This window comes from Rhamphochromis sp. 'chilingali', assembly GCF_963969265.1.
Source record: "Rhamphochromis sp. 'chilingali' genome assembly, chromosome: 1".
In the NCBI taxonomy this organism is placed as follows: domain Eukaryota; kingdom Metazoa; phylum Chordata; class Actinopteri; order Cichliformes; family Cichlidae; genus Rhamphochromis; species Rhamphochromis sp. 'chilingali'.
Window position 1 is genome coordinate 61,347,632 of NC_137929.1, and position 26,781 is coordinate 61,374,412.

Below are 26,781 nucleotides of genomic sequence, written 5' to 3' on the forward strand. Positions count from 1 at the left end.
AGGGGTTGCACCGGCGTGCCCGCCGGCTCTGCCGGTAGCCAGCTGTGCCAGAGTGAACCGAGCTGCAGGCCCAGAAGCCGGAGGCCCGAGGGCCCCCCGCACCCCGGAGGAGGCCTGACCGAGCAACAGGCGCCAGGCCCCGCCAAGTAGCCCCCGGGAGTGAGCTGGTACATACCTGAGCGCCCAGCCCCGGACACCAAGAACCACCAACGTACGACCCCTGAGAGCATCAGTCACCGGCAGGGAGTGTGGTGAGGGGAGATAGGCCTTGGAGGGCCTGGGAGTTCCCAGAGAGGTGGAGTCTAAGACCCTCGCCCCCAGAGGGGGAAACAGAACCCAGACCCAAGAGATGTTACCCTTCCCCCCAGGGTGGAGGCAAGCAGACCGTCCCAGGCTCCGCAGCAGCAGGGAGGCCAATCGGACAGCCAACATCTCCTCCCAGCCCCCCCGCCCCGACGGCTAGCAGAGAACGGGGGTGTGTGAAGACCCCATACCTCCCTCCTCCCGCTCATGTGTAGTGTTGCTGCGTGTTGTTCTAAAGCATACGTGTCAAACTCTGGCCCGCGGGCCAAATTTGGCCCGTAGCCTAATTACATTTGACCCGCGAAGCCATACAAAATTACTATTAGAGCTGGCCTGCTGGTATTATACAGTTCATGTACTGCTAATATTACAATTCCCAGAATGCTCTGTTGGTGTTTTGGCTGCAAATACAATTTTTATTTAAGAAATGAATTCCACTGATGTGTTATTTAATTGGAATTTCGATTTTGCATGTGTGCAATATTAAGTTATATATACGTTTATATAAGTTATATGTATTGTTTAGTATTAAGCTTTGCTTGTTCCATACTCAGTTTTTCAGCAAAACTTGTTTGAGTCCATAAGAAAAGATTCCTTGTTATATTTGGAGGAAGATTTTTTTTTCAATAAATATTAATGTTAGCCCGCGACTTTGATCCAGTTTTGAATTTTGGCCCACTGTGTATTTCAGTTTGACACCCCTGTATTAAGTGCATTTAAAACAAGGGAGAGCATGCCAGAGAGCAGCAGGTGTTAGCACGGCCCCTCCCGAGAACCCTCAATGTCTACATGGATTTAAAATTGAGAGGTGGGCACCAGCGCCAGAGGTAGGTTGGAGTACACAGACCATCCACTGGACGCCGTTAACGTGCCCACCCTCAAGGCCCTATATATATGTGTGTGTTGTGAGAGTGTAAGTAATGTGGATGTCTAAGTTGTGAGATAAAATTGAGGCACAGGTGGCCAGAAGGGGACAGAGGGGGGGGAATGTCTCCCCTGCACCCTCGTGACACACCCGCACCCCAAGGCCCTACCTGTGTGGGTGAGTGTGGTGGAGCGGGAAGAGGGAGGTAGCCGGGGATGGGGAGGAAAAGGAGGGAGGGGAGGATGCGCCTCCTTAGGGCTAGCTCCCCCGCTGACCCCAGTAGGCACCCCCGTCCTCTGGTACCCACCAAGGCAAGGGAGCCCAGGTCCATCCAGCCCGGGGCCTACGGTAGCACTGCCAAGCCCCACAGGACCCGGGGCAGCCCACCCTACCCCACCGCAGAGGAAACTGTACCCACCCCAACATTCAATCGTCTCCCAGACTACACAAGATGTTTACCCAAGATGGCGCCGAGTATGGCAGCCTCGTCGCGAGCTCCCCCAAGCAACAGCTTTTTTCTGTGTTTAATTTTACTTTCCCTTCATTTTTTCACGAGTAGCACATGTCTCCTTGTGTACGACCGACAAACCTTACTGGACATAAAAGACGGTCTTTCTTATAACTTTCTGGAGTTCAAGTTTTGCAACACGGACCCTCCGTTCGCAGACCCCCCATTCATCTCACCTGAGACGCCTTTGTTCTCTGGCCCTGGAGGCCGCAAACACCGACACAGAGGGAGAAGATCTGGCGTTCTGGTTCAACTGAGACGGCGCACTAACAGACCACCGTTACCCAGTTTATTACTGGCTAATGTGCAGTCTCTGGAGAACAAGCTGTGCGAGCTTTGGGCACGGATCTCATTCCAGTGAGAGATGCGGGACTGCTGCGTGATCTGCCTCACAGAAACCTGGCTATCGGACAAGGTACCGGACTCCGCAATACAACTACCGGAGTTCTCCGTGCATCGCGCGGACAGGTCACAGGATCTTACTGGGAAAAGCAGAGGCAGTGGTGTATGTTTCATGATCAACAACAGCTGGTGTGATTATGCGAACGTGCACCCGGTCAAATCCTTCTGCTCACTGGACCTGGAGTACCTGATGATTAAGTGCCGGCCATTCTGGCTACCGAGGGAATTTACAGCAGTGATTATTATGGCTGTTTACATTCCCCCACAAGCCGACACTGACCGAGCACTCAGGGAACTGTACAGCGCGATCAGCAGCGAGGAAACCGCACACCCAGAGGCAGCGTTTATCACAGCCGGGGACTTTAATAAGGGAAACCTGAAGAAAGTTTCACCCAAACTCCACCAACACATCCACTTCAACACTCGTGGAGACCGGCTTCTCGACCACTGCTACACCTCTTTCCGGGATGCGTACAAAGCCCTCCCCCGCGCCCCATTCGGCCAATCAGATCACCGCTCCATTCTGCTCCTGCCCTCCTACAGGCAGAAGCTGAAACAGGAAGCTCCAACCCGGAGGGCGGTGCACTGTTGGACGGACCAATCGGAGTCTGCGCTGCGGGACTGTTTTGATCACGCGGACTGGGAAATGTTTCACGTGGCTGCTAGGAACATTGATGAGTACACAGACTCAGTCTGCGGATTTATCAGGAAATGTGTGGAAGATGTCGTCCCATCCAGAACAGTCAAATCCTTCCCAAATCAAAAACCCTGGATTAACGGAGATGTTCGCGCGGCACTGGCGGCACGGAACACCGCCTTTGCCTCCGCGAACACATCGGACTACAAACACGCACATTACCAACTCCGGAAGACGATCAAAGCAGCCAAACGTGAGTACAGGGACAGGGTGGAGCAACAGTTTGACAACCCTCGGAGTATGTGGCAGGGACTAAACACGATCGCAGACTTTAGAGGGAAACCCAGCACACCGCAGACCACGGCCTCTCTGTGTGAGGATCTAAACGTATTCTACGCTAGATTCGACACAGCGAACACCATGAGACCGGACAGTGTGCGCACCGCGGATGACGTCAGTGCGCACACTGTGTTTGAGGAGGATGTGCGGAAGTGCTTCAGGAAGGTGTACGCACGCAAAGCTACTGGTCCGGATGGGATTCCCGGCCGCGTCCTCAAGTCATGCGCGGCTCAGCTGGCTGGAGTGTTCACGCACATCTTCAACCTTTCCCTCTCTCTGTCTGTAGTCCCAGCCTGCTTCAAAATGGCCACCATCGTCCCTGTACCCAAATCCTCCACCATCTCCTCATTGAACGACTGGCGACCTGTAGCCCTGACCCCCATCGTGAGCAAATGCTTCGAGAAGCTGGTCAGGGACTTCATCTGCTCTGCACTACCCGACTCACTGGACCCTCTACAGTTCGCATACCGCCACAACAGGTCCACTGATGATGCCATAGCCCTGACACTACATACTGCCCTGTCACACCTGGAGAAGAGAGACACGTATGTGAGAATGCTGTTTGTAGATTACAGCTCAGCATTCAATACCATCGTTCCCTCGAACATGGACAGGAAACTGCAGGATCTAGGACTGAGCAGCTCCCTCTGCAGCTGGATCCTTAGCTTCCTGTCTGACAGACGCCAAGTGGTCAGACTGGGCAGCATCACCTCATCCCCATCACACTGAACACTGGTGCTCCACAGGGGTGTGTACTGAGCCCTCTCCTATACTCACTCTACACCTACGACTGCACGGCCACTAACAACTCCAACATCATTGTGAAGTTTGCGGACGACACTACAGTGGTGGGTCTTATCACCAATGGTGATGAGACGGCTTACAGGGAGGAGGTCAGCGCCCTGACCCACTGGTGTCAAGACAACCATCTCACCCTCAACGTCGCAAAGACAAAGGAGTTGATAGTGGACTTCCGGAGGTGCAGAGAAGTACACACCCCCATCACCATCAACGGCGCTGCTGTGGAGAGAGTGAGCAGCTTCCGGTTCCTTGGTGTACATCTGGCTGAGGATCTTACGTGGTCAGTACACACAAACAAAACAGTGAAGAAGGCGCAGCAGCGCCTCTTCTTTCTCAGGAGACTGAAAAGATTCGGCATGAGCCCCCGCATCCTCAGGACCTTCTATCACTGTGCCATTGAGAGCATCCTCACTGGATGCATCACCACCTGGTATGGCAACAGCACCACCTACAACTGCAAAGTTCTCCAGCGAGTAGTGCGGCGCTCTGAACGAATAATTGGAGGTGAGCTTCCCTCCCTCCAAGACATCTACAGGAAGCGCTGCCTGAGGAAAGCGGGGAGGATCATCAAGGACTCCAGTCACCCCAGCCATAAACTGTTCAGACTACTTCCATCAGGAAGGAAGTTCTGCAGCATCCGGTCCCGTACCAGCAGACTGAGAGACAGCTTCTTCCATCAGGCCATCAGACTGCTGAACACGTCATAGACACTCAGCTTCACTACTGGAACTTCAACATTATGCACTCCATACTGTACAGTAATGCCACTGTTTTGCACATGTCTCAACTCTGTATATTTTTTATATATTTTATTTATTGTTTACTCTATTTAATTTGTAAAATATGTGTACACACACACACACACACACACGTAGAAAAATATTTAGTATACACATCCAGAAATGCATATACTATTATATATTCTACATATATTTATTAGTTCAGATGTAGCCATTCTTGTATTTTGCTTGTTTACATTATTGTATTTTGCACAACTCTGTTGCTTGTGAAGCTCGCACACAAGAATTTCACTCACATGTACTGTACCAATGTACCTGCACATGTGATGTGACATTAAAAGTGATTTGATTTGATTTGATTTGACAAGACAACAGACACCCAGGTTAAGTTTATTCTCCACCTCTCCTATGTCTCTCCCCCACCTGCAGAGTGGACTCCTGCAAGAATGGAACAACCTCCCCGCCAGTTGAAGAGCCCCCCAGTTAGTCCGATGCACAAGAGGCCCCTTGCGCCAGGGCTGAGCCCCCGTGCACCCACCCGCTCACAACCTCGGTGACACACCGACAAGGACCGAAGCCCCCAAGACCCAGCCAGAGCCCCAGCACGGAGGCGAAGCACCCTCGAACCCCAAACCTCCCACGCCTGCCCCGGATCCACTCAGGGGGAATGACCCATAATGTTTTATCTAGGGGTCTAGATTTATGCCTGTAGTGCACTGCCGTGTAAATAATTTGCATTTACTGAATATGTACTGACTGAGTACCACTGTTCAAAAGTTGAATAAAGAAACAAACTAATTTTTGCCTCTTTTTTTTTATTGAAGCCACCTTATAGAACATCACATCAGTTACAATGTAGAATCCATGTCATTTATAGTTTACAAATGACAAAATGTTTACACAAAATCATGAGTGTTTACATGATATCACCCACTACTATCATTACTTTATTTACTGTATCTTTTGAAAAAATACAGCAATTTTAACAGCACAATACTTAAGAATATTTAACAGGAGCAGGTTTCATTTTTCCCTGTTTTTATTACCACACTGTTCACCAAAACGCAGCAAACCTTCACCATCTTATCCAGAAGGGTCACCTCTTCACTCTCACATGGAAGAAGTAATCTGATTGGCATGGTGGTATGTTTGAAGCAGGTCCCTTGTGTAGCGCTGGAACCCAGTCATGATGTTTCATACATTTCATAGGCTGGTTTGCTGCAATAATGCCAAATAATTAGCAACTCTATAAATAGAAGGTAGTTCTGCAAAATCACTCAGTTGGATGTTTGTTCTAATTTGTTATGACCTCAGAGCGCATCAAAAATAAAACTAATAGGCTATAAAGAGTGATATGAACATATTTAGAACTTACCGGAATGAAAATGTCTGGAGCACCAACAGATATTTGGAGATGGAAGAGAACTGCACGTCAGCTCGTCTCACAGCTGCTATCCAGGCTATGTTATATTCTGGTCTCATTCACGACAGACTCCAGAATATCTATTTCCTACCCAACGGGGTAGTAAGTTTTATTAACAAGTCATGTGACTCAGATTGGTCCTCTGCCATGTACAACAGCAACATACAGCCTAACAATCCTTACTTGTGTGACACTCTAAAACGTCCGTGCAGCAACACAATCTATTGTGGAACAAAACATCTTGCAAACAATAATTCACATTATTACAGGCTAGACACCTTCGTTTGGTAACATTGATACACGAGCTGCCTCATGTTGCTTCCAGGTTGGGAAAGAATGAAAACCATTTTCAACCTTATTCTCTTGCCGGTCGTGCTCCCTTTTCACTTGCGCTAGACCCCCAAAATGGTGGATCGGGCCAAAATCCTTTCCACGCACACCCCTGTGGCATCACGCTCCAAAGCCCTATATAACTACATTTAAATTACATGTTGTTGTTTTTCTTTGTTTATTTTCTCTCTTACAGACAAAATGATATGCCGGTGTACTTTCACTGCCCTGTCTGCAACATGACAGTCATACAGCGTGGGGATATGGCAAGTCAATTATTGTCATGTCAGCATTCAGGACTGCTCCTGCTGAACTCTCCGTGGAGCCTGGTCTCCCTCTCGATGTCTTGTCTCCAGCATCTAAACCATTTTCTGAATATTCGGTAGAACATACATGTGCTCTACCCTCTGTGCTAAATGAAACTGCGGCTTGTGGAAAGTCCATGGAAATGAAACGCCCTCACTGTGGTCTTAGTCTTCTTACAAAAAAACTTCAAGGCTCACATGAGGAGGAGGCATTCAAACAGGTCAATAGATGTTTGCCTGGCCTGTCATCTGCTGTGTTTTTTTGTAGAGGGACTTCTTTTTCTTTGTTTTTCAGTTTGCAGAGGACATGGAGATCTTTTTAAATGTGCTAACGAGCAGAGACTACAACGATAAAGCGATAGATCTTTCAGCCCAATTCTACTTTTTCTGCATAATCCATCATACAAAATGTAATCAAATGGAAAAGTCTCTTTTTAAAACTTGTTTTATTAGTTTTAACCTTTTAACTTTATGCATCAAGCAAAAATTTAATTATATGCAACATTCTCTGACTGGAAGAAATTTGTTTAATATTTAAACCTATTTCCTGCACATTCCAGCACATAAAATAAAATCTTTTTTTTGTGTTTACACTCAGTCTTTCAAATAGATGCAAGTAAAACACAGCAGAAAATAAATAAAGTCAAAGACTAGCGGTCCTGTTGCTCTATTTTCACCTGTAAAGCAGGAGTGGGGTAGGCGGAGGTTTATCCTGGTGCAGGTGTACCGCAGCGGTCAGTGGAAGAATCCGCGAGTTTCTCTGTGAATTTCCCATTAAGTGGTAGCGCACTCAGTGCTTGCTCGGAAGTTTAGGGTTTTTTTTCGCTGAAAAAGAAGTTTTCTTCTGTGGGATTATAATATTATTTTATGCCATGTTATACCCCTAATTAAAGATTGTGAATTATTATGTAGTTTTAGTTTGCATTATTCTCCTGAATTAGAAGAAGGTGGTAACTATTGCATTTGTTAAACTGATTTGCATTACATTAGACTGCTGATTTATTGTGAATGAATGATATTGCTTTATGATGCATTATACTGCTGAGTTATAAGAAATACTGTTTGCAGAAAGTCATCGCCTTATTTGTCTGAGTAGAAGAGAACAGAACATGCTGGAGTTTTCTGCCCCATCTCAGCAGGAGCAGATAAACAGGGAGCCAAGGTCGTAGCTTAGGCGCTGTGTGAGAGAAAGAATGTGAATGTTTAGGCTTTTATGATTAGGTGGGGGCCACTAGAGGCTATAAGAGTTTGATCAATGCTCCACCATTTCGAGATCTGATGCTGTCTGCGTACAGTGTCCATCTCCCACGCGTGTGATCATTAAAATCATCGTTTGACTCAACCCAGCCGGACCAGTGTTGTTATTGTGGTTTTTCCTCTTGTATCCATCCCCAATATTTGAATCCGTAACACTTCCCACGCACAACGGACACTAATGTTTTTGTCACTTTTTATGGAATCAAACTTAAAATAAGGTCAGTACTTCCACACTTTAAACGCTGCACGCTCATACCCTCTCCCACACTGCTATATGATCCACTGTTGATCTGCACACAGCTGTTGTCATGAACGTCGCACTTGCTTACGTCACTGTCGTGAGACATTCTCGCGAAAAAATTACGGTTTTAGTAACGCAGTAACGCAGCGTTCCTACGGGAAAGTAACGGTAATCTAATTACCGTTTTTGTAATAGTAATCCCTTACTTTACTAGTTACTTGATGTTACAGGAAAAATGTTTCTATGTTTCTTTACCTTCTTTTAAATGTGCAAGCATGCCCTTTTGTCTATGGTTAGATTAGTTTAGAATTATCTTTTTAGACTTTCTCAGCAAAGACATACTGTTTTGGGACATATTGTTTTAGATTGTTTTATCTCTCACAGCCTTCTCCCAGCTCTCTGCTGACGAGACTAGCGCCACATATGGAGTTGTTTATTTTATTTGTTTTGTATTTTCTTATCCTGTTCTCACTGTCTTTCCTATAAAAATTACCAAGCCACTGTGCATGGTGTGAGTTGTTCTTAGCAGCTCACCCGTGTACACGTTTGATAAAGAAAGTAACTTTGTCTCATTGTGTCTTTATTTCTCCTGGGTCTTTTACAGAGTTTTCCCCCAACACTTGAAAAAAGTAATCAGATTACAGTAACGCGTTACAAGTAACGTGTTACTGCCCATCTCTGCAGTTAACCATCTTGGGAAAGAGCAATACAAAACATTCTATTTAAGGCCTGTGACATCAAGATTCAGTTAAACAACAATTATAACTAAACAATTTGAGGTAATGTTAGTTTCTATTAACATTGAATTAGGTTACTGAATTGGCAAACACCTTCCTATTAACATTACCCATTTTACCCCAATAACTAAAGAATTTAGCACTTGCAGGTCAAAACCTTTATTCAAGAGACGCAAAAATAACATTGATACAGTGACTGTCAAAAATTACAGCACTGATCATACTGTGACATCTTGGTTCAAAACAGCAAACTTAGAAATATTCAACGTTCTTTACTTCAACCGAATGAAACTGAAAATACCATATCCACATATGGGATATTTAGACTGTATAACTGTTCACGCTACATCTCTTCACTAGTAAAAGAAAGAAAAATACAAACAGAAATTGAAAAATGCTGCCAAACAGACAAACAGAGAACTTGTACAGAGCAACAGGAAAAACAAACAACAACAACAACAAAAAACCCCAGCCCTGTCACGTTATCCAGATCTTGAAGAACTACTATACCCTCGATGATGATGCCAACATCATAAAAGTCATTGCCTGGCGCATCCTCTGGAGACAGATGTTCATTGTGGTTTTCTCAATCTGTGCAGTGGCCACAGTCAAGTCCTGGTTAAACACAAAACATTTCTTTAAGATTCCTTTTTAAACTCTCTAAACCAATGCAAGCAACATAGTAAATAGCTATAGCCAAAGAGTGGCCTGCCATGCTGCCATTCATGGTCTAACAGAGTTTCTAAGAAAGAGTGAAAAACATAATAATTTAAAATGCTTTACATTAGTTTTTGTTAGAAAGACATCAGAAATCCAGGTTATGTCACTCAGAAGATGTTAGAATTTAGACTTTCAGCCTCACAATTTGGTTAGCTGTTGGTCAGTTGGTCATTTTTTTTTCAAACAAAAGCTAATGTAAATATTGGTGGGATTTTCCTTTGTTCACTAGAATGACAAATTTAAAGTTTTTTCACACTGATGTGACCCCTAATACAGGGTGGGGGTGGGGCCTCAAGGGCCGGTGGCTGACTTCACTACCAGGCCTCATGTGAACTTCAAATTATTAAAGACGACTACTGGTCCTAACCAGTCCAATGAGGATCAAGTGGATAACTAAATGCATTTTTAAATGTTGCAAAGCCACAATCTACTCATAAAACACTCACCATGAACTCCTGCACCAAGATGTTGCAATTGTCTTTCACACAGATGTGGAGCACTTTGATGAGGGCCTCCCTTCGAGCATCAATGTCATCCTTAAGTATAACAAAGAAAACAGAGATTTTTGAACTTTTTAGTAGCACATAAGAAAATGATCCCAGACAAAAACTCTTGACTTTTTAAACCAGTCAACATGCAACACCAGCATCTACAAAGCAATATCAAAAGTTCCTGTTTGACATTAACTTTATGGATATATAGTTTCCAGAACATATATATAGGGACCACTGTACAATAATTTACAGTAGCACTGCTGATATATAAAATGGTGAGTTTTGAGGTTGTCTTCAAACACGTGCATTGTACTAGAAAAAGGTGTTTGAAGGATTAAAAATGTAAAAAGTAATGACTAGTTTATATTTATGAAAAAAACCTTTATGCAGAAAAAGTAGCAAAGAAATAAAAACATAACACATGGACACTTTTTCCACAAACAAGCTGAAGAGATGGATTTTTTTAATAAACCCATATTGTTAAAAAAAACCCACTTAGAACCAAATTTATTTATCAGCTGCATGAATAATAAAAAAACACAATTTCGTTTTAGCTGTCAAAGTCGATTTAACTGAAGTTACGTGTTTCCGGTTACTGTGGAGGTCACGTGTTTCCGGTTAGTGTGGAAGTCGCAATATGACGCTTCCCGGTGGTTGCAGCCAGACGCTCTTGAAAAAAGGGGGCGATCCACAGCCGCTCACTTTCTGACTACCAGTTTGTCTAAGGACATTACCTTGTGACTTAGGTGGGTAGTGTCCTTATGAGCATCCTTCCCCTGAATTCAGACACAGCAAATGTTCTGATCCCATAGGAGCGCTAATTTTGAAATAACGCACCACGTGATTACGTTGCGCAGCTTAGTCACGTGGCCGCACAGCAAAAAAATCGCTGCAGAGCTGGGTAAAGGGGGCGGAGCAAAGTGCGTGTGCAGGAGAGGAGTCGAGCAGAGACAGCTGCTTTTTCGTGAAACGGGAGTAAAGTAGTAAACTTACAGGAACATATACAACTACCTACTTTTCAATCGATACCTGCATCGATCTGCCCACCGTTGTCTCTTGGATTGTAGCTTAATCACAGAGTTCTCTCGTTTGTGAGCTCATCTAAAGGTAAGCACGGAGCTAACTTTGATGTGGTTTTAGTTTATGTTGAGTTTTTCTCTAGTGAGAATAATAGATTGCTTACTATACATTGAAGTTAGAGAGACTGTCGCGTTTGTGATTGCTTGCAATATTCTAATATGGCGGTTGCTAGAGGGTAAGAGTACATATAGAAAAAATTATCTTGGAATATGAACAAAAGAATGGAGTGCAGGGCAAGAGAACAGCCAACCCCCACCCCAGGACATGAAGCCACGGGTAGAGCCAGGGGGAGGGTAATCAGCTTTTCTTCTGACAATGCTGTCTGTCTCTTCTCGTCTTGTTGAGAGCTCAGTGGATCTGAGTTCGACTACTCCGCCTATGCTGCACTGTCGATCCACTGAGCGCAGCACACGCTAGCAAGACAGAAGCTAAGCTTGTTGCAACCAATGACTGTGTCACTACCCGATCCGTACCGGAAACCCGATCGGTACTAGTGATGGGTCGTTCGTGAACGAAATGGCTCTTAGAACCGCCTCTTTGACGTGAACGACGCGAGCCGGCTCCTTATCGCGAGTCGTCACATGTTTTTTTTTCCCCTTTCTCTCAACCTCTCTCTAGCACTTTTTTTCGCTTCACTCCGCACGCGAGCTGTGTGCTTTACGCTGGGAAGAGGGGGGAGGGGCGGTAGTTACACTCAGCACAGGAACAGAGCCAGAGGGAGAGAAAGAGAGCCAGGGACAACAACGTCACATTAGAAAGGTATAGTAATCATCCACAACTATTTTCAGTTGCAGATGATAAAGGATTCAGAAAGTTTATTCATGCAGGTCCATATGACAGAGAATGTGCATGTTCTTTTAGTTTTCATATTTTAATTTATATTTAATTGTGTTGTGGTTTGCAGTGTTTTGTGTTGTTTTACTTTAAATTTGTAAAAGGAAAAAGCTGAAAATTTAATTAGTTAAAAGTTGAAATGTGAATAGTTGATTTTTGTATTATATGATTTATTTATTACATTTTATGTGGAGTGAATAAATAAAAGTATATTTACGGTGGCCCCTAGAGACAAAGCACGTACAAACTTCAAATCACGTACGAACTCTGAAGCACGTACAAACTCCAAAACACGTAAAAACACGTACAAACTCCGAAGCACGTAAAAACTCCGAAGCACATAAAAACTCAAAACACGTACAAAAGACAACAGAAGTGCTCCAGGATGCTAGGTGCAGTGTTGAGCTTTTGTTACCTAGTGGCTACACAAGCCAGCAAGTACCAACGACCGGATTTGGTGTGTGGTAGTAACAGGTAAATGAACATTGTTTTTAAATTATTTGAATATATATGAGTACCTGTGTATAAATACACAAGCAATACACATATGCTTTCATGCTTTCAATTGTGTAATTTAAGTGATCTAGTAGCTCTGCTTTGGAAGTTCAGTTCATGCTAGAAATGTGTTTTGGAGTTTGTACGTGTTTTGTCTCTAGGGGCCACCGCATATATTTATATATAAACATATATAAATAAAACCACTTTTTTTTACGTTAGTAATTCCTTTTGTGCATAATTTTATATTATTGTTAATAATAAATAAATTAAAGCAACAAAACAACCTGAAGAGCCGGTTCGGAGCCGAAAGACCCGGCTCTTTGTAGTGAGCCAAACCGAAAGATCCGGATCTCTAAAAAGAGCCGGAAATCCCATCACTAATCGGTACCCCGCATGCGCAAATCTTACGTCACTTCCTCTCTTTGCGACATTCAATATATTTGAATGATGCGGTTAGCGCCCAGTTAGCTCCTAGCATTTCTCAACAGCTCTGCCTTCTTTTCGACTGCCCGGGACATTTAAACAATGGATAATCCGTATACAAAGAAATTCATGCTTTTCTCCTCAACAGAGAGCGTCCCCCGATTGAGCAACAGCGCCGTAAAATAAGAAGAATTGCGCCTAATTACAGAGTTAATAATGCAGACTTTGTAATATCTCACGTGTAGATTCATCAGCCAGATGAAGTGTTTACTGACAATTGACAGTGATAGCGCACATCATCATCACTATTCCAACAATTCTCTCCTCACAGACAAGCATAAACACACTCGACTATCGCTAAATCAGATTTAACACACGTTTGTAATGACGATAATTCAGTTTATGATAGGGTTTTTTCGCTCGGTCAGCAGGTGGCGGTATCCTCGTACACTGGGGAGTAAACTGCCATTAAACGAACAGAAGAAGAAGAAAACATCTGCACATGCGCGGTACGGATCGGGTAGACCCGATTTGTACGGTCAGACTTTACACATGCGCAGTAAGGATCAGAGAGTCTTAACATCTTAACAGATACTCTGACCCATAACTATCGTAAAACGCTACGACCGGAAGTAGAAACCTTTCGCGCATGCGGGGCACCGATCGGGTTTCCGGTACGGATCGGGTAGTGACAGACTGTATAAAACATGGGACGACACGACAGCTCCCCAAAAACGAAGCCAAAATGTCTCTACCGACCCCTGGTGTCTGGCTGCAGTATAGGTCATAAACCCCACCTCCTCCATGTTAGCGGATGGGACTGGGGTCAGACTATAATAAATTTATTCTCCTCAGATAATTTTTTTCCAAAGATTCTTTCTTTTGTTTTCAATAGTTCTCATCACGCTGATTGATGTCCAAGGGGTCTCCTCTCCCATAAGTCTGATTCTAATTCCTACCGTGGTGATGTTAAATTGGGGTGAAACGTCATCATTACAGCTTTGACTGGCAGCTGCAGTCACGGAGAAACTTGCGTATCTCTGTTCGGGAATAGCAGATAGAGCGAAGGCTCTGAGAGGAGGGCCAGCGTTTACGCTACGAAAACACGACCGAGTGTTTTAACCTGACAGCCTGAGGTGTTCTTCAGTAAACTGGACTACCCGACAGAAGGACCCGAGGCCCTGCTGCACTTTTTCGGTAAGTTAAACGTGTTTGTAAGCTAATCCGTAACTACCGTCCTTAGCTCGGTCCTGAGACCTAGCTAGCTAAGATGAGGACTCGGCTGTCAGGGTTCGTTTAGCTAACCCATGCAGGTGAATGAATTTACCCTGACTAAAGAAATCAAGAGAAACGCTCCGGGCTGCTCAGTCACTAATTACTGTTACTGTACTTTTATTACAAGTATTATACTGTAAAAGCAACAGGCTGCATCCTGCTTCAGCTCCTGTGCAGAGCTGATTATTAAATATGTGCAAACAACAGCATGTTTTCAGTTTCTTGCCACATCTGTAAAGACAGTAACTTTTTTTGAAAAAAAAAAAAAAAAGCTTGTACCTAGAGCTGGGCGATAGAACGATAACGATATGTATCGCGATATAACTTTTTCTCGATAGAAAAATTAAACTATCGCGATAGACCTCGCCGCTCTTGTCCTCTTTAAAAAAAAAAAAAAAAAAAAAGAGGTCAGCCAATCCAAATTAAGTAGCGCAGAGCCGAACCAATCACAGCCGCAGCGTCACGTCACGTGACTTGTTACGTACAGCACAAGTGCCAAGCCGCACATGTGTGTTTGTTTGGGAAGCAGCCAGCCACCGTACCGCCCGGGTAATGGAGGAAATGAGTGTGCCGACTAGAAAAATCAATCGAGCGTGACCGAAGGTTACCGAAAAGAAAACAGATGAAGGTTCCAATGCCGGAGAGATTGTCGAACGGAAGAGCCATAGAAGTTCCGTAGTGTGAAGGTATTTCGGCTATTTCAAGTCTGACAAAAAACAGAGTAGCGTGCACTGTAAATTGTGCCGAAAGCAAGTCTGGAAATACAATAAACTGGTGCATGCGCTACATCCACACGTACCCGGGTATTTTTGAAAACGCAGATTTTTCTATGCGTTTGCACCTTTCGTCCACACGTAAACAGCGTTTTTGGTCACTGAAAACTTTTTGAAAGATTTTTGAAAACTCAGTTTTTGCATTTACGTGTGGACTAGAAAAACGGAGAAAACGCAGCGTCAAAGGTGTGCGCATTTTTTGACGTCACACTGTGCGCCACGTTATTGTTTCGGTGAAATGAATTTCTACAATACTGTTAATTCTACTCTCTGCAGTGTTTAAATGCTTACATATACACACAGTTACTGTCCCTCCACACATACGACTCAGTTCTGCTTCTATGCCCCAGCTTTGTTTACTTTTTCCCACCGAGGCTTCTAGACTTCTGATTGGCCAACATTTCTGCACGGTTAGGAATCTAGCGCCACCTGCTGCTTTGGCATGTTCATAGCAGCATTTTCCTTCATTTCTGCCTTTATGTGTGGACGGGATTATTTTTTAAAACGAAAACGGAAAATCTCCGTTTTCAAAAATACGTGTGGACGTAGCCTCAGTCTCTGACTGGAAGCGCTAATTCGTCATTCGGCTTTTGTCAGACTAAAGTAACTGTTAAAACTGTTTGAAAAGCTAAGCTATATAACAAGGAGAGATTGAGAATTTCCTTTTAGTTCTCAGTTTATTTGATATTGACAAAAGTTAGTTTGTTTTACAGAAGAACAGACAAAATTGACTAAGATTTATTTTTAGAATTAATATTTTGTTTCTAAGTGGAATTGACAATTTAGTAGTCTGTTTCGTTTGTTCTATTTTGAAACTTAAACGCTTTAGCGGCTGCCTTTTGTATAGTTTGCAATATTTGCCTTTTATTTATCTGAAAAAGTCTCATGTTCCTTAAGTACATCTCCCCTGTTGAACTTATTATGGGAAATAAATATTTAAATAAAAACAAGCTGCTGATTATTTCACATTTTACTTGTGAGCAACGGCACATTTAAATCTTAGAAATATAGTTATTTGGCTCATATCGTGATAGATATCGTTATCGCCTGAAATGAAAAAAACATATCGTGATATGAAAAAATCTCATATCGCCCAGCTCTACTTGTACCTTGAAGCTCCTCATTACTCAGGAACTATGGATTAAAGTACTGTAGTGTACTGTAATACTGGAAAAAATGTAAGAGAACAACTTCAGATCCTGAGTGTGTGAGGACAGAAGAATCAGCTTTATTTCAATTTTGAGGGATAAAATTTATATTTGAGTTTGATGGTTCTGTTGTCTTTGTGATTACAGGAGCTGCCCTTAGATTCAGACCTTAGCACCACCCAGTGACAGCAGACAGATCATCCAACATGTTAACTGCAAAATGAACTGATCAAAACAGTACAAAGGTAAAGTACCACATGTGCTGTAGTGAAAGCTGCAGCTGTTTTATTGATAAAGTTAAAGATAAAAAACCTAAAGGATTAATCACTCATGTAACTGTGTCACTATATATCAGCATTAACAGGACCTCAGTTTGGTGTTTCACAAAGCTGCTGATCTCAGACCTGCACAGCTTCCGTTTTAAACGCTTGATGTACTCAGCTGCACGAAGAGCACGTTTGAGTTTCTCTAACACAATTAAATAAAACCTGATGAAGGTCAAAGGTCGTCACTTGTTTGTTGAGCTACAAACAGTTTTTTGCACATAGTGTGTTATTTACCATAAAGTGATGCAGAGTTATTCATACCAGAGTAACCAGAGAGGATCATATATTTTTAAATATATAACTTTCTACAGGACTAAATATAATATCTTTATGTAAAAGTCCGGAGCCTCTGGGGAGTATCTGAGTATTTATAACATTACACAAACCAAAGGTCTCCATCACAGTGTTCATGAAACGCTGGGTTTATCCATCTTCTGGGGCGGGCCTACAGAGGAGCTCTCAAGGTTTCCCTGTGAGGGAGCTGCTGGTGAAGATCATGAGTCCTGCTTGATCAATGCGATGAGCTTCAGTGTTCCTGGTGTTTCTTAAATGAAGCCTCTTTCAGTGGGTCAACAGGACTTCTGGCACAGGACAGCTGTGATGAAAGAAAGGGAAGAAGTTTCTCCAAACCTCTGGACCCAGAAACCCAGCTTGGTCCTGATGGTCTCCCTCACTAGTTTCTCTCCAGGGTGAATGTAGCTGTTATACATAATACGGATTATTATTAAATGAAAAAAAAAACACATTAGACTACTCTACTGAAACCTTCTGCTGCTGTTTTTAAAGTTTCCATGTTACCAGGCTGTAGACTAGAGATTTAAACAGTTTCAGATCGATTACACTCAGTCTTAAATGTTAAAATCTCAAAGGACAGCATTATATTTTTGATATTAACAGTAACTCTGGGCCTCTGTAGAGTGTGCAGATGATCTCATCGCTGTCTAAAAATGGTTAAAAAAAACTAAGGAGTGCTGATCCTTCAATAACACAGACTATTAGAGTAACAGGTGTGTAGCATCGCTAACTAGCTAGCAACAAGCCTCCAACACAGTGCGTATGCTAGTGGCTAATCTAGCAAACGAATTAACAACAGAGCGATTTTAGAACTATAAGATGTTAAGCTGTGTGTCTTTTCTTATAACAGTGACATGGTTGTATTTACCTTAATTAAACGAGTCGTCAGTCGCGGTAAACCAGCAAAAAACTCGAGCCACAGGTGCTACGTAAAAAGTGTAGGGGGCGTGTTTGTGGTCATGTCCAGCGGGTGTGTGGGCGGGAGTGTTACACAGTCGCTCCACCTCAAGTCATTACTGCGCAGACTCTGGCTCCAAATTTGCAAGATGGCAGCCTCCACAAACGGGATATTTTGGCTTCATTTTTGCACAATGGGAGGAGGCGGTGTCGCGTCGTCCATCTTTTATACAGTCATTGGTTGCAACATAGCAAATTGAACCTTCCCCACCCTCATTCAGATCTGGACGTTGGAACTATTTTGGTCTTCATGTGACATATGACTCTGAAGGTATGCGCGTCATGGACAAAAGTAAAACAGTATGTCGGATCTGCCACGCAATGCTCAATTACATGGGTGGGAGCTAGTGTGTTAGTGCAGTTTGCTCGTTAACGTGTTTGCCGTCCAGCCCCACGCACGGGGCGATCCGCGGTAGCTCGTTAACGGAGATTTGCCTTGTTGTGGCGTTAACGTCATTTCAGATTTACGCTGACAGCACTAGTGGGAACACAACGAATATGACTGCACATTGACGCCGACATCATCCTAGTGCAAAGACAAGTGAAAGCAGACAAAAACAACAAGCACGCATGCTACAAACTTTACCCGAGTCATTTAGACAGCCGTTAGCACATGATTCTCCTTATGGGGACCTGATATGTTTAATATGCTGCTGAGAATATAGCCCAGAAGAAGCGTATAGTATAGCTTTTATTTTGGAAAGAGCCATTTCTCTGTAATAAACTCTCTTTTCCAAAGATGAGGGATTTCTCAATCAGATTTATTTTTTTATTACTTTATTGTTTCAGCAACATTAAATTTAAAAACTGTACTTTTGAGTTTAAAATATATATTTATAATTTTAATAAATGACAAATTAAAAATGCATGAACATTTTTTTTTTGTATCGAAAAAACATCGAACCCTGACACCAAAGTATCAAACCGAACTATGAATTTTGTGTATCGTTGCACCCCTAGTGTGTGTGTGTATGTGTATATATATATATATATATATATATATATATATATATATATATACACACACACACACACACACACACACACATATACTAGGGGTGCAACGATACACAAAATTCATAGTTCGGTTTGATACTTTGGTGTCAGGGTTCGATGTTTTTTCGATACAAAAAAAAAATGTTTGTGCTTTTTTTAATTTGTCATTTATTAAAATTATAAATATATATTTTAACACAAAAGTACAGTTTTTAAATTTAACCCTAACCCTTGTGCGTGTTGTTTTTTAGCTCGTCATATTGCAGCCACAGAAATTCTTTTGTCCATGAAACCATAAAGCTGCACTTTCTTTTTGCCTTATAGTCTGATTTGTCATAACTTCTCCGTTTTGTGGTAAGCTTTTCTTTGGCTGTCACTTCTTCACCCTGACCTGTCTTATTTGGCTCAGCAGAACTAAAATATATATCTGTCTGTGAAGGTTCTCAATCATCCAGGTCATCGTAGTCAAATGTATATCCTGCCGCACTCACATAAGCTCAGCGATTCTCTGCGCGATCAACCTCTCACATCTTTAAGCTGCGGGAGATTTCACTTGTCATGTTTGCATAGTAAGCTAACAATTAATAAGACGATGTCAGAGGAATTGGTGCACAAATTATCATCACTCACAGATCAGTGCTGTCGCTCTCTATACACAGTTCGCGCGATTGCAAAGTGAAAGCAAAAAACAAGCGCAAATTCAAACACGATTTCAATATGTCACATATTGACAGTGGCTCACCGATGCCAATGACATAATTACCCAGCTACATTTCTGAAAGAATGCAAAAGCACTGACATATATTTTTCCTTCCTACAATAGCCCGACAGGCAGGGCAGAGATATTGCGAGCCCTGTATCTGATTGAGGAATCACTCATCTTTGGAAAAGAGAGTTTATTACAGAGAAATGTCTCTTTCCAAAATAAAAGCTATACTATCCGCTTTTTCTGGGCTATATTCTCAGCAGCATAAGGAGAATCATGTGCTAACAGCTGTCTAAATGACTCGGCTAAAGTTAGTAGCATGCTTGCTTTTTTTTGTCTGCTTCCACTTGTCTTTGCACTAGGATGATGTCTGCGTAAATGTGCAGTCATATTCGTTGTGTTCCCACTAGTGCTTTCAGGTTAATCTCGTTGAAATGACCTTAACGCCACAACACGGCAAATCTCCGTTAACGAGCTACCGCCGATCGCCCCGTGCATGGGGCTAGACGGCCAACACGTTAACGAGCTAACTGCGCTAACACACTAGTTCCCACCCATGTAATTGAGCATTGCACGGCACATCCAACATACTGTTTTACTTTAGTCCATGACTCGCTTACCTTCAGGGTCATACGTCACATGAAAACCAAAATAATTCCAAACGCCAGATCTGAATGAGAGTGGTGGAGGTCCATGTTAAAAGGAGAGCTTAACTTCTGTCTTGCTAGCTTGCCCTGCGCTCTTCCTTCTGACTATGCTGTCTGTGTTGAGCGCTCAGTGGATCTGCGCTGGACAGTGCAGCCTAGGCGGAGTAGTCGAACACAGATTCACTGAGCGCTCAACACAGACAGCATCGTTAGAAGGAAAATTGATAAAATAAATTACAAATGTTGTATTGTTCGATACATATGCGTACCGAACCGAAAGCACTATATCGAACGGTTCAATATCGATACGAATATCGTTGCACCCCTAGTATGTATATGTATATATATGTATGTATATGTATATATGTGTATGTGTGTGTATATATATGTGTATGTACATGTGTGTGTATATATACTTCTTTTTTTGCTGATTAACAGGAGACGAGTCTGGTGGTGCAGGAGAGGAACAATTTCAGCCATTTGGACTCAGCTCAGCCACTACAGTGGAAACAATGTCTTCAACACAAAAGGTGAGAAAAGTATTAGAGTTTTCTGTTAAGAGCTTCCATCCTGGGCTCCTCCATATATACCAAATTTACATTCAAAATCAGAAACCACAGAAGTCACAAGAAAATACAAAGATCATATTTTATCTACACACATTGAAACAACAATATCATCAGTTGAACTCAAAAAATTTTTATGACATAAAAGATTTTCTCTGCTGATCAATATTTCCTAATGTCATTTTAATTGTACCTCTCATTGTGCCACATCATTGTAATGTGACACCATCACCAGAAGGTGATGGTAACACACAAACAAGGTGTTTGTTGACATGTTTGATTCCACCAATGGAGGGAGTTTCAGTTTGTTCCAGGGGCCCGTTCTTCATACCTCGCTAAGTAAGTTAGCTGGATTTGATTGTTGACGATTTCGCGTGAGCTTGGATAGTTCGGTTCCCCGAAGCTCATCCGGGACTTGCTGTCATAGCAACAGAGCCGTAAGCGTAAACCTGCTCGGGAGCAGGTTTACTTTATGTAAACAGGATTAGATCGCGGCCACGCAAGTATGTCCGCTTCATGTATACGAAAGCAACAGCGATATTCCACCACTGTTTCACCATAAATAAATAACATCAATGTAACTAAAGATAATGCAGCACTTGATCCTTTTATTGATGTCACACAGATACATACAGGTCATTTCCTAAAAAAGGGAAATGTACTATTAACATTCTATTACATGTATGTGATTATTACAGATGTAATTCATATTTCAGAGTAGTAATTGCAAATTACTTTGTGTAATCAAGATGAGAGACCACGGCTATAAAAGCGAAGGTGGATTTGGGAAGTCTGTCGCAGCCATGTCCTGTTCGTTTACGCGAGCAACCCATTGCGGAAGGTGCAAGATTGATGAGGAGAGTCCTCAGAATTCAGCGTATATTGCGGGATAGACAGGATCCTTTAGCTCAGCGCGACAGTGTGCTCATAGAGAGATATCGATATTCCCGTGAGGGTATTATTTACTTAACCAACTTGTTGACGAGGGGGTGCAGGACCACCACCTGTCTTTTTTTGCTCTGCCCTTTTCTTGGTTGCTGTTATGAACAAACAAACAGATTATTTCAGGGTCTCTTTCCAAGAGACGAAAAGCAATATAAGTGATAAATATTACCATTCTGTAGAATATTCTTATATTTCACTTTTACTTGTTCCCATGTTCTAGTGGGTCCTGTTGTGGCTCTAATGTGAAAGGGGATATAATATAACATATTATAATATAATATAATGTAATATAATATTGGGTAATATAGTGTGATATGATAAATCTACCCTACCGCCTACTGGTGTTGGCCAGAGGGGCCGATGGCGCGATATGGCAGCCTGGCTTCTGTCAGTCTGCCCCAGGGCAGCTGTGCCAGCCATCCAGCTGTACTAATCGTCAACAGCAGGTGTGTTCGGAGAACCGGATTAGCGAGCTCAGAGTTAGCGCGATGATTTGGTCTTGGATGTGTCATTTGATCTTGGATGTAGTAAGTGACGTACGAAGAACGGGCCCCAGGACTGCATTTCACTCACTGCCTCTGTTTGTATCTCTTTCACTGCAGGACCAACATGGAGCAAGAAGTCAGCGCTCTCAGGAGGCCGACAAACCTCACAGAAGAAAGGGAGAGAAAACCTACAGCTGTGACTTTTGTGGAAAGTCTTTTACCCAGGCTGGAAGCTTAAAAACTCACCAAGTCATCCACAGTGGAGTTAAACCTTACAGCTGTGACTTGTGTGGAAAATCTTTTGTGCAGGCTGCACACTTAAAAAAACACAGAATCATCCACAGTGGATTTAAACCTTACAACTGTGACTTGTGTGGAAAGTCTTTTACTCTGGCTCAAAACTTAAAAACACACCAAGGCATCCACAGTGGATTTAAACCTTACAGCTGTGACTTGTGTGGAAAATCTTTTCTGCAGGCTGGAAACTTAAAAATCCACAGAATCATCCACAGTGGATTTAAACCTTACAGCTGTGAGTTGTGTGGAAAGTCTTTTACCCAGGCTGGATCCATAAAAATACACCAACTCATCCACAGTGGAGTTAAACCTTACAGCTGCGACTTGTGTGGAAAGTCTTTTACCCAGGCTGGATCCTTAAAAAGTCACCAACTCATCCACAGTGGAGTTAAACCTTACAGCTGCGACTTGTGTGGAAAGTGGTTTACCCGGGAAAGAAACTTAAAAACACACCAACTCATCCACAGTGGAGTTAAATCTTACAGCTGTGACTTGTGTGGAAAGTCTTTTACCCAGGCTGGTGATTTAAAAAAACACCATGTCGTCCACAGTGGAGTTAAATCTTACAGCTGCGACTTTTGCGGAAAGTCTTTTACCCGGGCTGAAGGCTTAAAAAAACACCAAGTCATCCACAGTGGAGTTAAATCTTACAGCTGTGACTTGTGTGGAAAGTCTTTTGCCTGGGCTGGAGACTTAAAAAAACACCAACTCATCCACAGTGGAGTTAAACCTTACAGCTGTGACTTGTGTGGTAAAGCTTTTGGTCAAAGTCGAAACTTACAGAAGCATCTAGTTACCCACTCTGGAATTAAGGCGTACAGCTGCGACTTTTGTGGAAAAACTTTCAGTGAAAAAAAGTACCGAAATATTCACCTACGCATTCACACTGGAAATGATCTTTCCTACTGTGATCAGTGTGGGAAACTGTTTACAACCGATGCACAATTACAAATACACATGTTTACCCACACTGAGGAGAGACCTTATAAATGTGACCGGTGTGAGAAGACTTTTAAATCTCCACATTACCTGAAAAAACATCAACAGATCCACACCAGAAAGTAACTCTACAAGTGCAGTTACTGTGAGGAAGTATTGATTTTTTATCTTGTAATTTTAACCTGATTGTTTGGAACAAGTCTGATCAGTAAACCTATGGAGTTATTCTGAATGAACTGTTTTGGAAAATGAAGAATCATTTTCGCTCGGTATGCTGAGTGTTTTAATGTAAACAGTAAAACGTAATTGGACATTGGTAGAGATCACTTACGCTGTCATTGTTTAGAAGCAGAGCAACACAGATGGATCCAGTTCTCAACCCTATTGTCACTGTGGTGGTGGGAAAACGTTTCTCTGTTACTTTTGTGGAAAAACCTCCAATCATCAACGGGACCTAAAACCACATCAACGTAGACACACTGGAGACAAAATGAACTACTGCAAAGAATGTGGGAGAGGTTTCCACACACCAAGTGCATTAAAAATACATGAACTATTCCACAGTGTGTTCAAAAAGCACATCTGTGACCAGTGTGGGTCATCCGTCACCACTGCACATGAGCTTAAAGAACAAGAATAAGCAAATCCACACAGTAGAGACACCATACAAGTAATCAAGCCTACTAAAGATGAATGCATGGACTAGTTTTTCCAGGTCCTGGTGAGACATCAGATCTTTTATCCTTGATATATTCTTGAGGTGATAGTAAGCTGACTTTGTTATTGTCTTAATGTGTTTTTCTAAGTTTAGGTCTGCATCCATCATTACACCCAAATTTCTCGCCTGGTTTGTGGTTTTTAGGTGTATAGATTGAAGTTCTCTGGTGACCTGTAATCGTTTTTCTTTGGTGCCAAAGACTATTACCTCAGTTTTGTTTTTGTTTAGCTGGAGAAAATTGTGGCACAACCAGTCATTAATTTCCTCAATGCATTTACCAAGAGCCTGTACAGGGCCTCTGTCTCCTGGTGACATTGTGATATATATGTGTGTGTCATCTGCATAGCTGTGGTAGTTTATTTTGTTGTTCTTTATAATCTGTGCCAGTGAGAGCATGTAAATGTTAAACAGAAGGGGTCCCAAGATGGAACCTTGGGGAACTCCACATGTGATACTTGTCTGCTCAGATGTGAAGTTACGTATTGATACAAAGTATTTCCTGTTTTCTAAGTATGTTTTGAACCAGTTTAGTACAGTTCCTGAAAGACCTGTCCAGTTCTCCAGTCGTTTGAGTAATATGTTGTGGTCAACTGTATCAAATGCTGCACTGAGATCCAGTAAAACTAAGACTGACATTTTTCCACTGTCTGTATTCAGACATATGTCATTAAACACTTTGGTCAGAGCAGTTTCAGTGCTGTGGTTCTGTCTAAAACCTGACTGGAAGGCATTGTAGCAATTATTCTGTTTTAAGAAGTAACTGAGCTGTTGAGAAACTGCTTTTTCAATGATCTTACTTAAAAATGGGAGATTTGAAGTGGCAGAGTTTATGCTGCTGACTTATAGGTCTGAGTTGGACACCTTCCTTGTGGATTTTAGGAAGTCCGTAAATGCAGGGTATCGCATTGTCATGTAATTATTATCCTTAGTATCCTTATTTTCTCATTATATTGTTTTATTCACTTTAATCATGAAGGTTTGTAAAGCAAGGCCACTTTTGACTCATAAACTAAGTGCTCAGCCAGACTGCAAACAGGAAGTGTAGAGCTGTACAGCATATTAATAAATACAGGAAGCCAGACAGAATAGAGAAACTTTGCCATATAAACAATGTTTGTATCGAAACTGTGACGTATAAAGTACCAAAATAACACAGTTTATGATTCTAATGTTAGAGATCCTGCAACTGGTGTTTGGGCTGTGCAGGGGTCTCTGTCTTCCGGAAGATGATTAAATAAAAAGAAATATAAATGTTTTAACACGCTATGAGTCTGATTTCTCTAGTAAGTAAAGTAAAATTTTATTTATATAGCACATTTCTAGATAGACATCACAAAGTGCTTTACAGATATAACAGATTAAAAGACAAAAAACAAACAAAGTTAACAAAAAGCAATTTTAAAAAGGTAAGTTTTTAGCTGTTTTTTAAAAGTAATCAATGAATCAACGGATCGTAGGTCCTCTGTTCTATCATGGGGACAAAAGAATCGGGGTTAATAGCATCCCCTGGATAAAGGCGGTGATATGTAAGGCGGTCAATCATTTTGTCCTTTTCAAGGTAGAGGCAAGCTATAACTTTCTTTTTGTAGCTGCTTGTGGGGTCTCGGTTTAAGGCTCCATAGGTATTGTTGTCACTGAGGAGAGTAGTGATCTTTGTGTGGTAATTGTAGTGTTTAGGACCACGGTGCATCCTCCCTTATCAGCTGGTAAAATAGTGATGATGTGGTCTTTGCTCGGGGAAGTGACGGCCTTCTTTTCCTGTATTGTGAGGTTGGACGGAGGGACTTTGGCACTTGAGAGAGTGGCTGAGACATTCATCCTGATTTGCTCTGCTTCTGTCTGTGATAATTTATTAATCCATATGGTGGTTTCTGTGGCTCTGATGACATCCACTATGGGCAACTGTTGTGGAGAAATGGCAAAATTGAGTCCTTTGGCTCAAGGTCGTAGATTTAGTTTTGGCATTGGTGGGGACGGATAATTCAACCACCAAACCCTGCCCTTTTTCTTTTATTTTCTTCTATTTTTTTCCTTGGCTTCGTGATAAAAGGAGAAATATACAGTGGGGCAAAAAAGTATTTAGTCAGCCACCGATTGTGCATGTTCCCCCACCTAAAATGATGACAGAGGTCAGTAATTTGCACCAGAGGTACACTTCAACTGTGAGAGACAGAATGTGAAAAATAAATCCATGAATCCACATGGTAGGATTTGTAAAGAATTTATTCGTAAATCAGGGTGGAAAATAAGTATTTGGTCAATAACAAAAATACAACTCAATACTTTGTAACATAACCTTTTGTTGGCAATAACAGAGGTCAAACGTTTACTATAGGTCTTTACCAGGTTTGCACACACAGTAGCTGGTATTTTGGCCCATTCCTCCATGCAGATCTTCTCGAGAGCAGTGATGTTTTGGGGCTGTCGCCGAGCAACACGGACTTTCAACTCCCGCCACAGATTTTCTATGGGGTTGAGGTCTGGAGACTGGCTAGGCCACTCCAGGACTTTCAAATGCTTCTTACGGAGCCACTCCTTTGTTGCCCGGGCGGTGTGTTTTGGATCATTGTCATGTTGGAAGACCCAGCCTCGTTTCATCTTCAAAGTTCTCACTGATGGAAGGAGGTTTTGGCTCAAAATCTCACAATACATGGCCCCATTCATTCTGTCCTTAACACGGATCAGTCGTCCTGTCCCCTTGGCAGAAAAACAGCCCCATAGCGTGATGTTTCCACCCCCATGCTTCACAGTAGGTATGGTGTTCTTGGGATG

The 26,781-nt window shown here is 42.5% G+C and overlaps 1 protein-coding gene and 1 long non-coding RNA gene across 2 annotated transcripts in view; one reads left to right on the top strand and one right to left on the bottom strand.

The window, feature by feature from the left end:
* Positions 1–26,781, top strand: part of LOC308410647 (putative nuclease HARBI1) — a gene marked incomplete at its 5' end in the record, with an annotated part of 167,699 nt that overhangs the window by 56,766 nt on the left and 84,152 nt on the right. The gene's annotated exons all lie outside the window — the stretch shown is intronic.
* Positions 9,019–10,971, bottom strand: LOC308410873. Its single transcript, XR_013974286.1, has 3 exons — positions 10,837–10,971; positions 10,055–10,144; positions 9,019–9,503 (listed from the first exon to the last, which is right to left on the bottom strand). It is a non-coding gene; the product is annotated as an uncharacterized lncRNA (long non-coding RNA).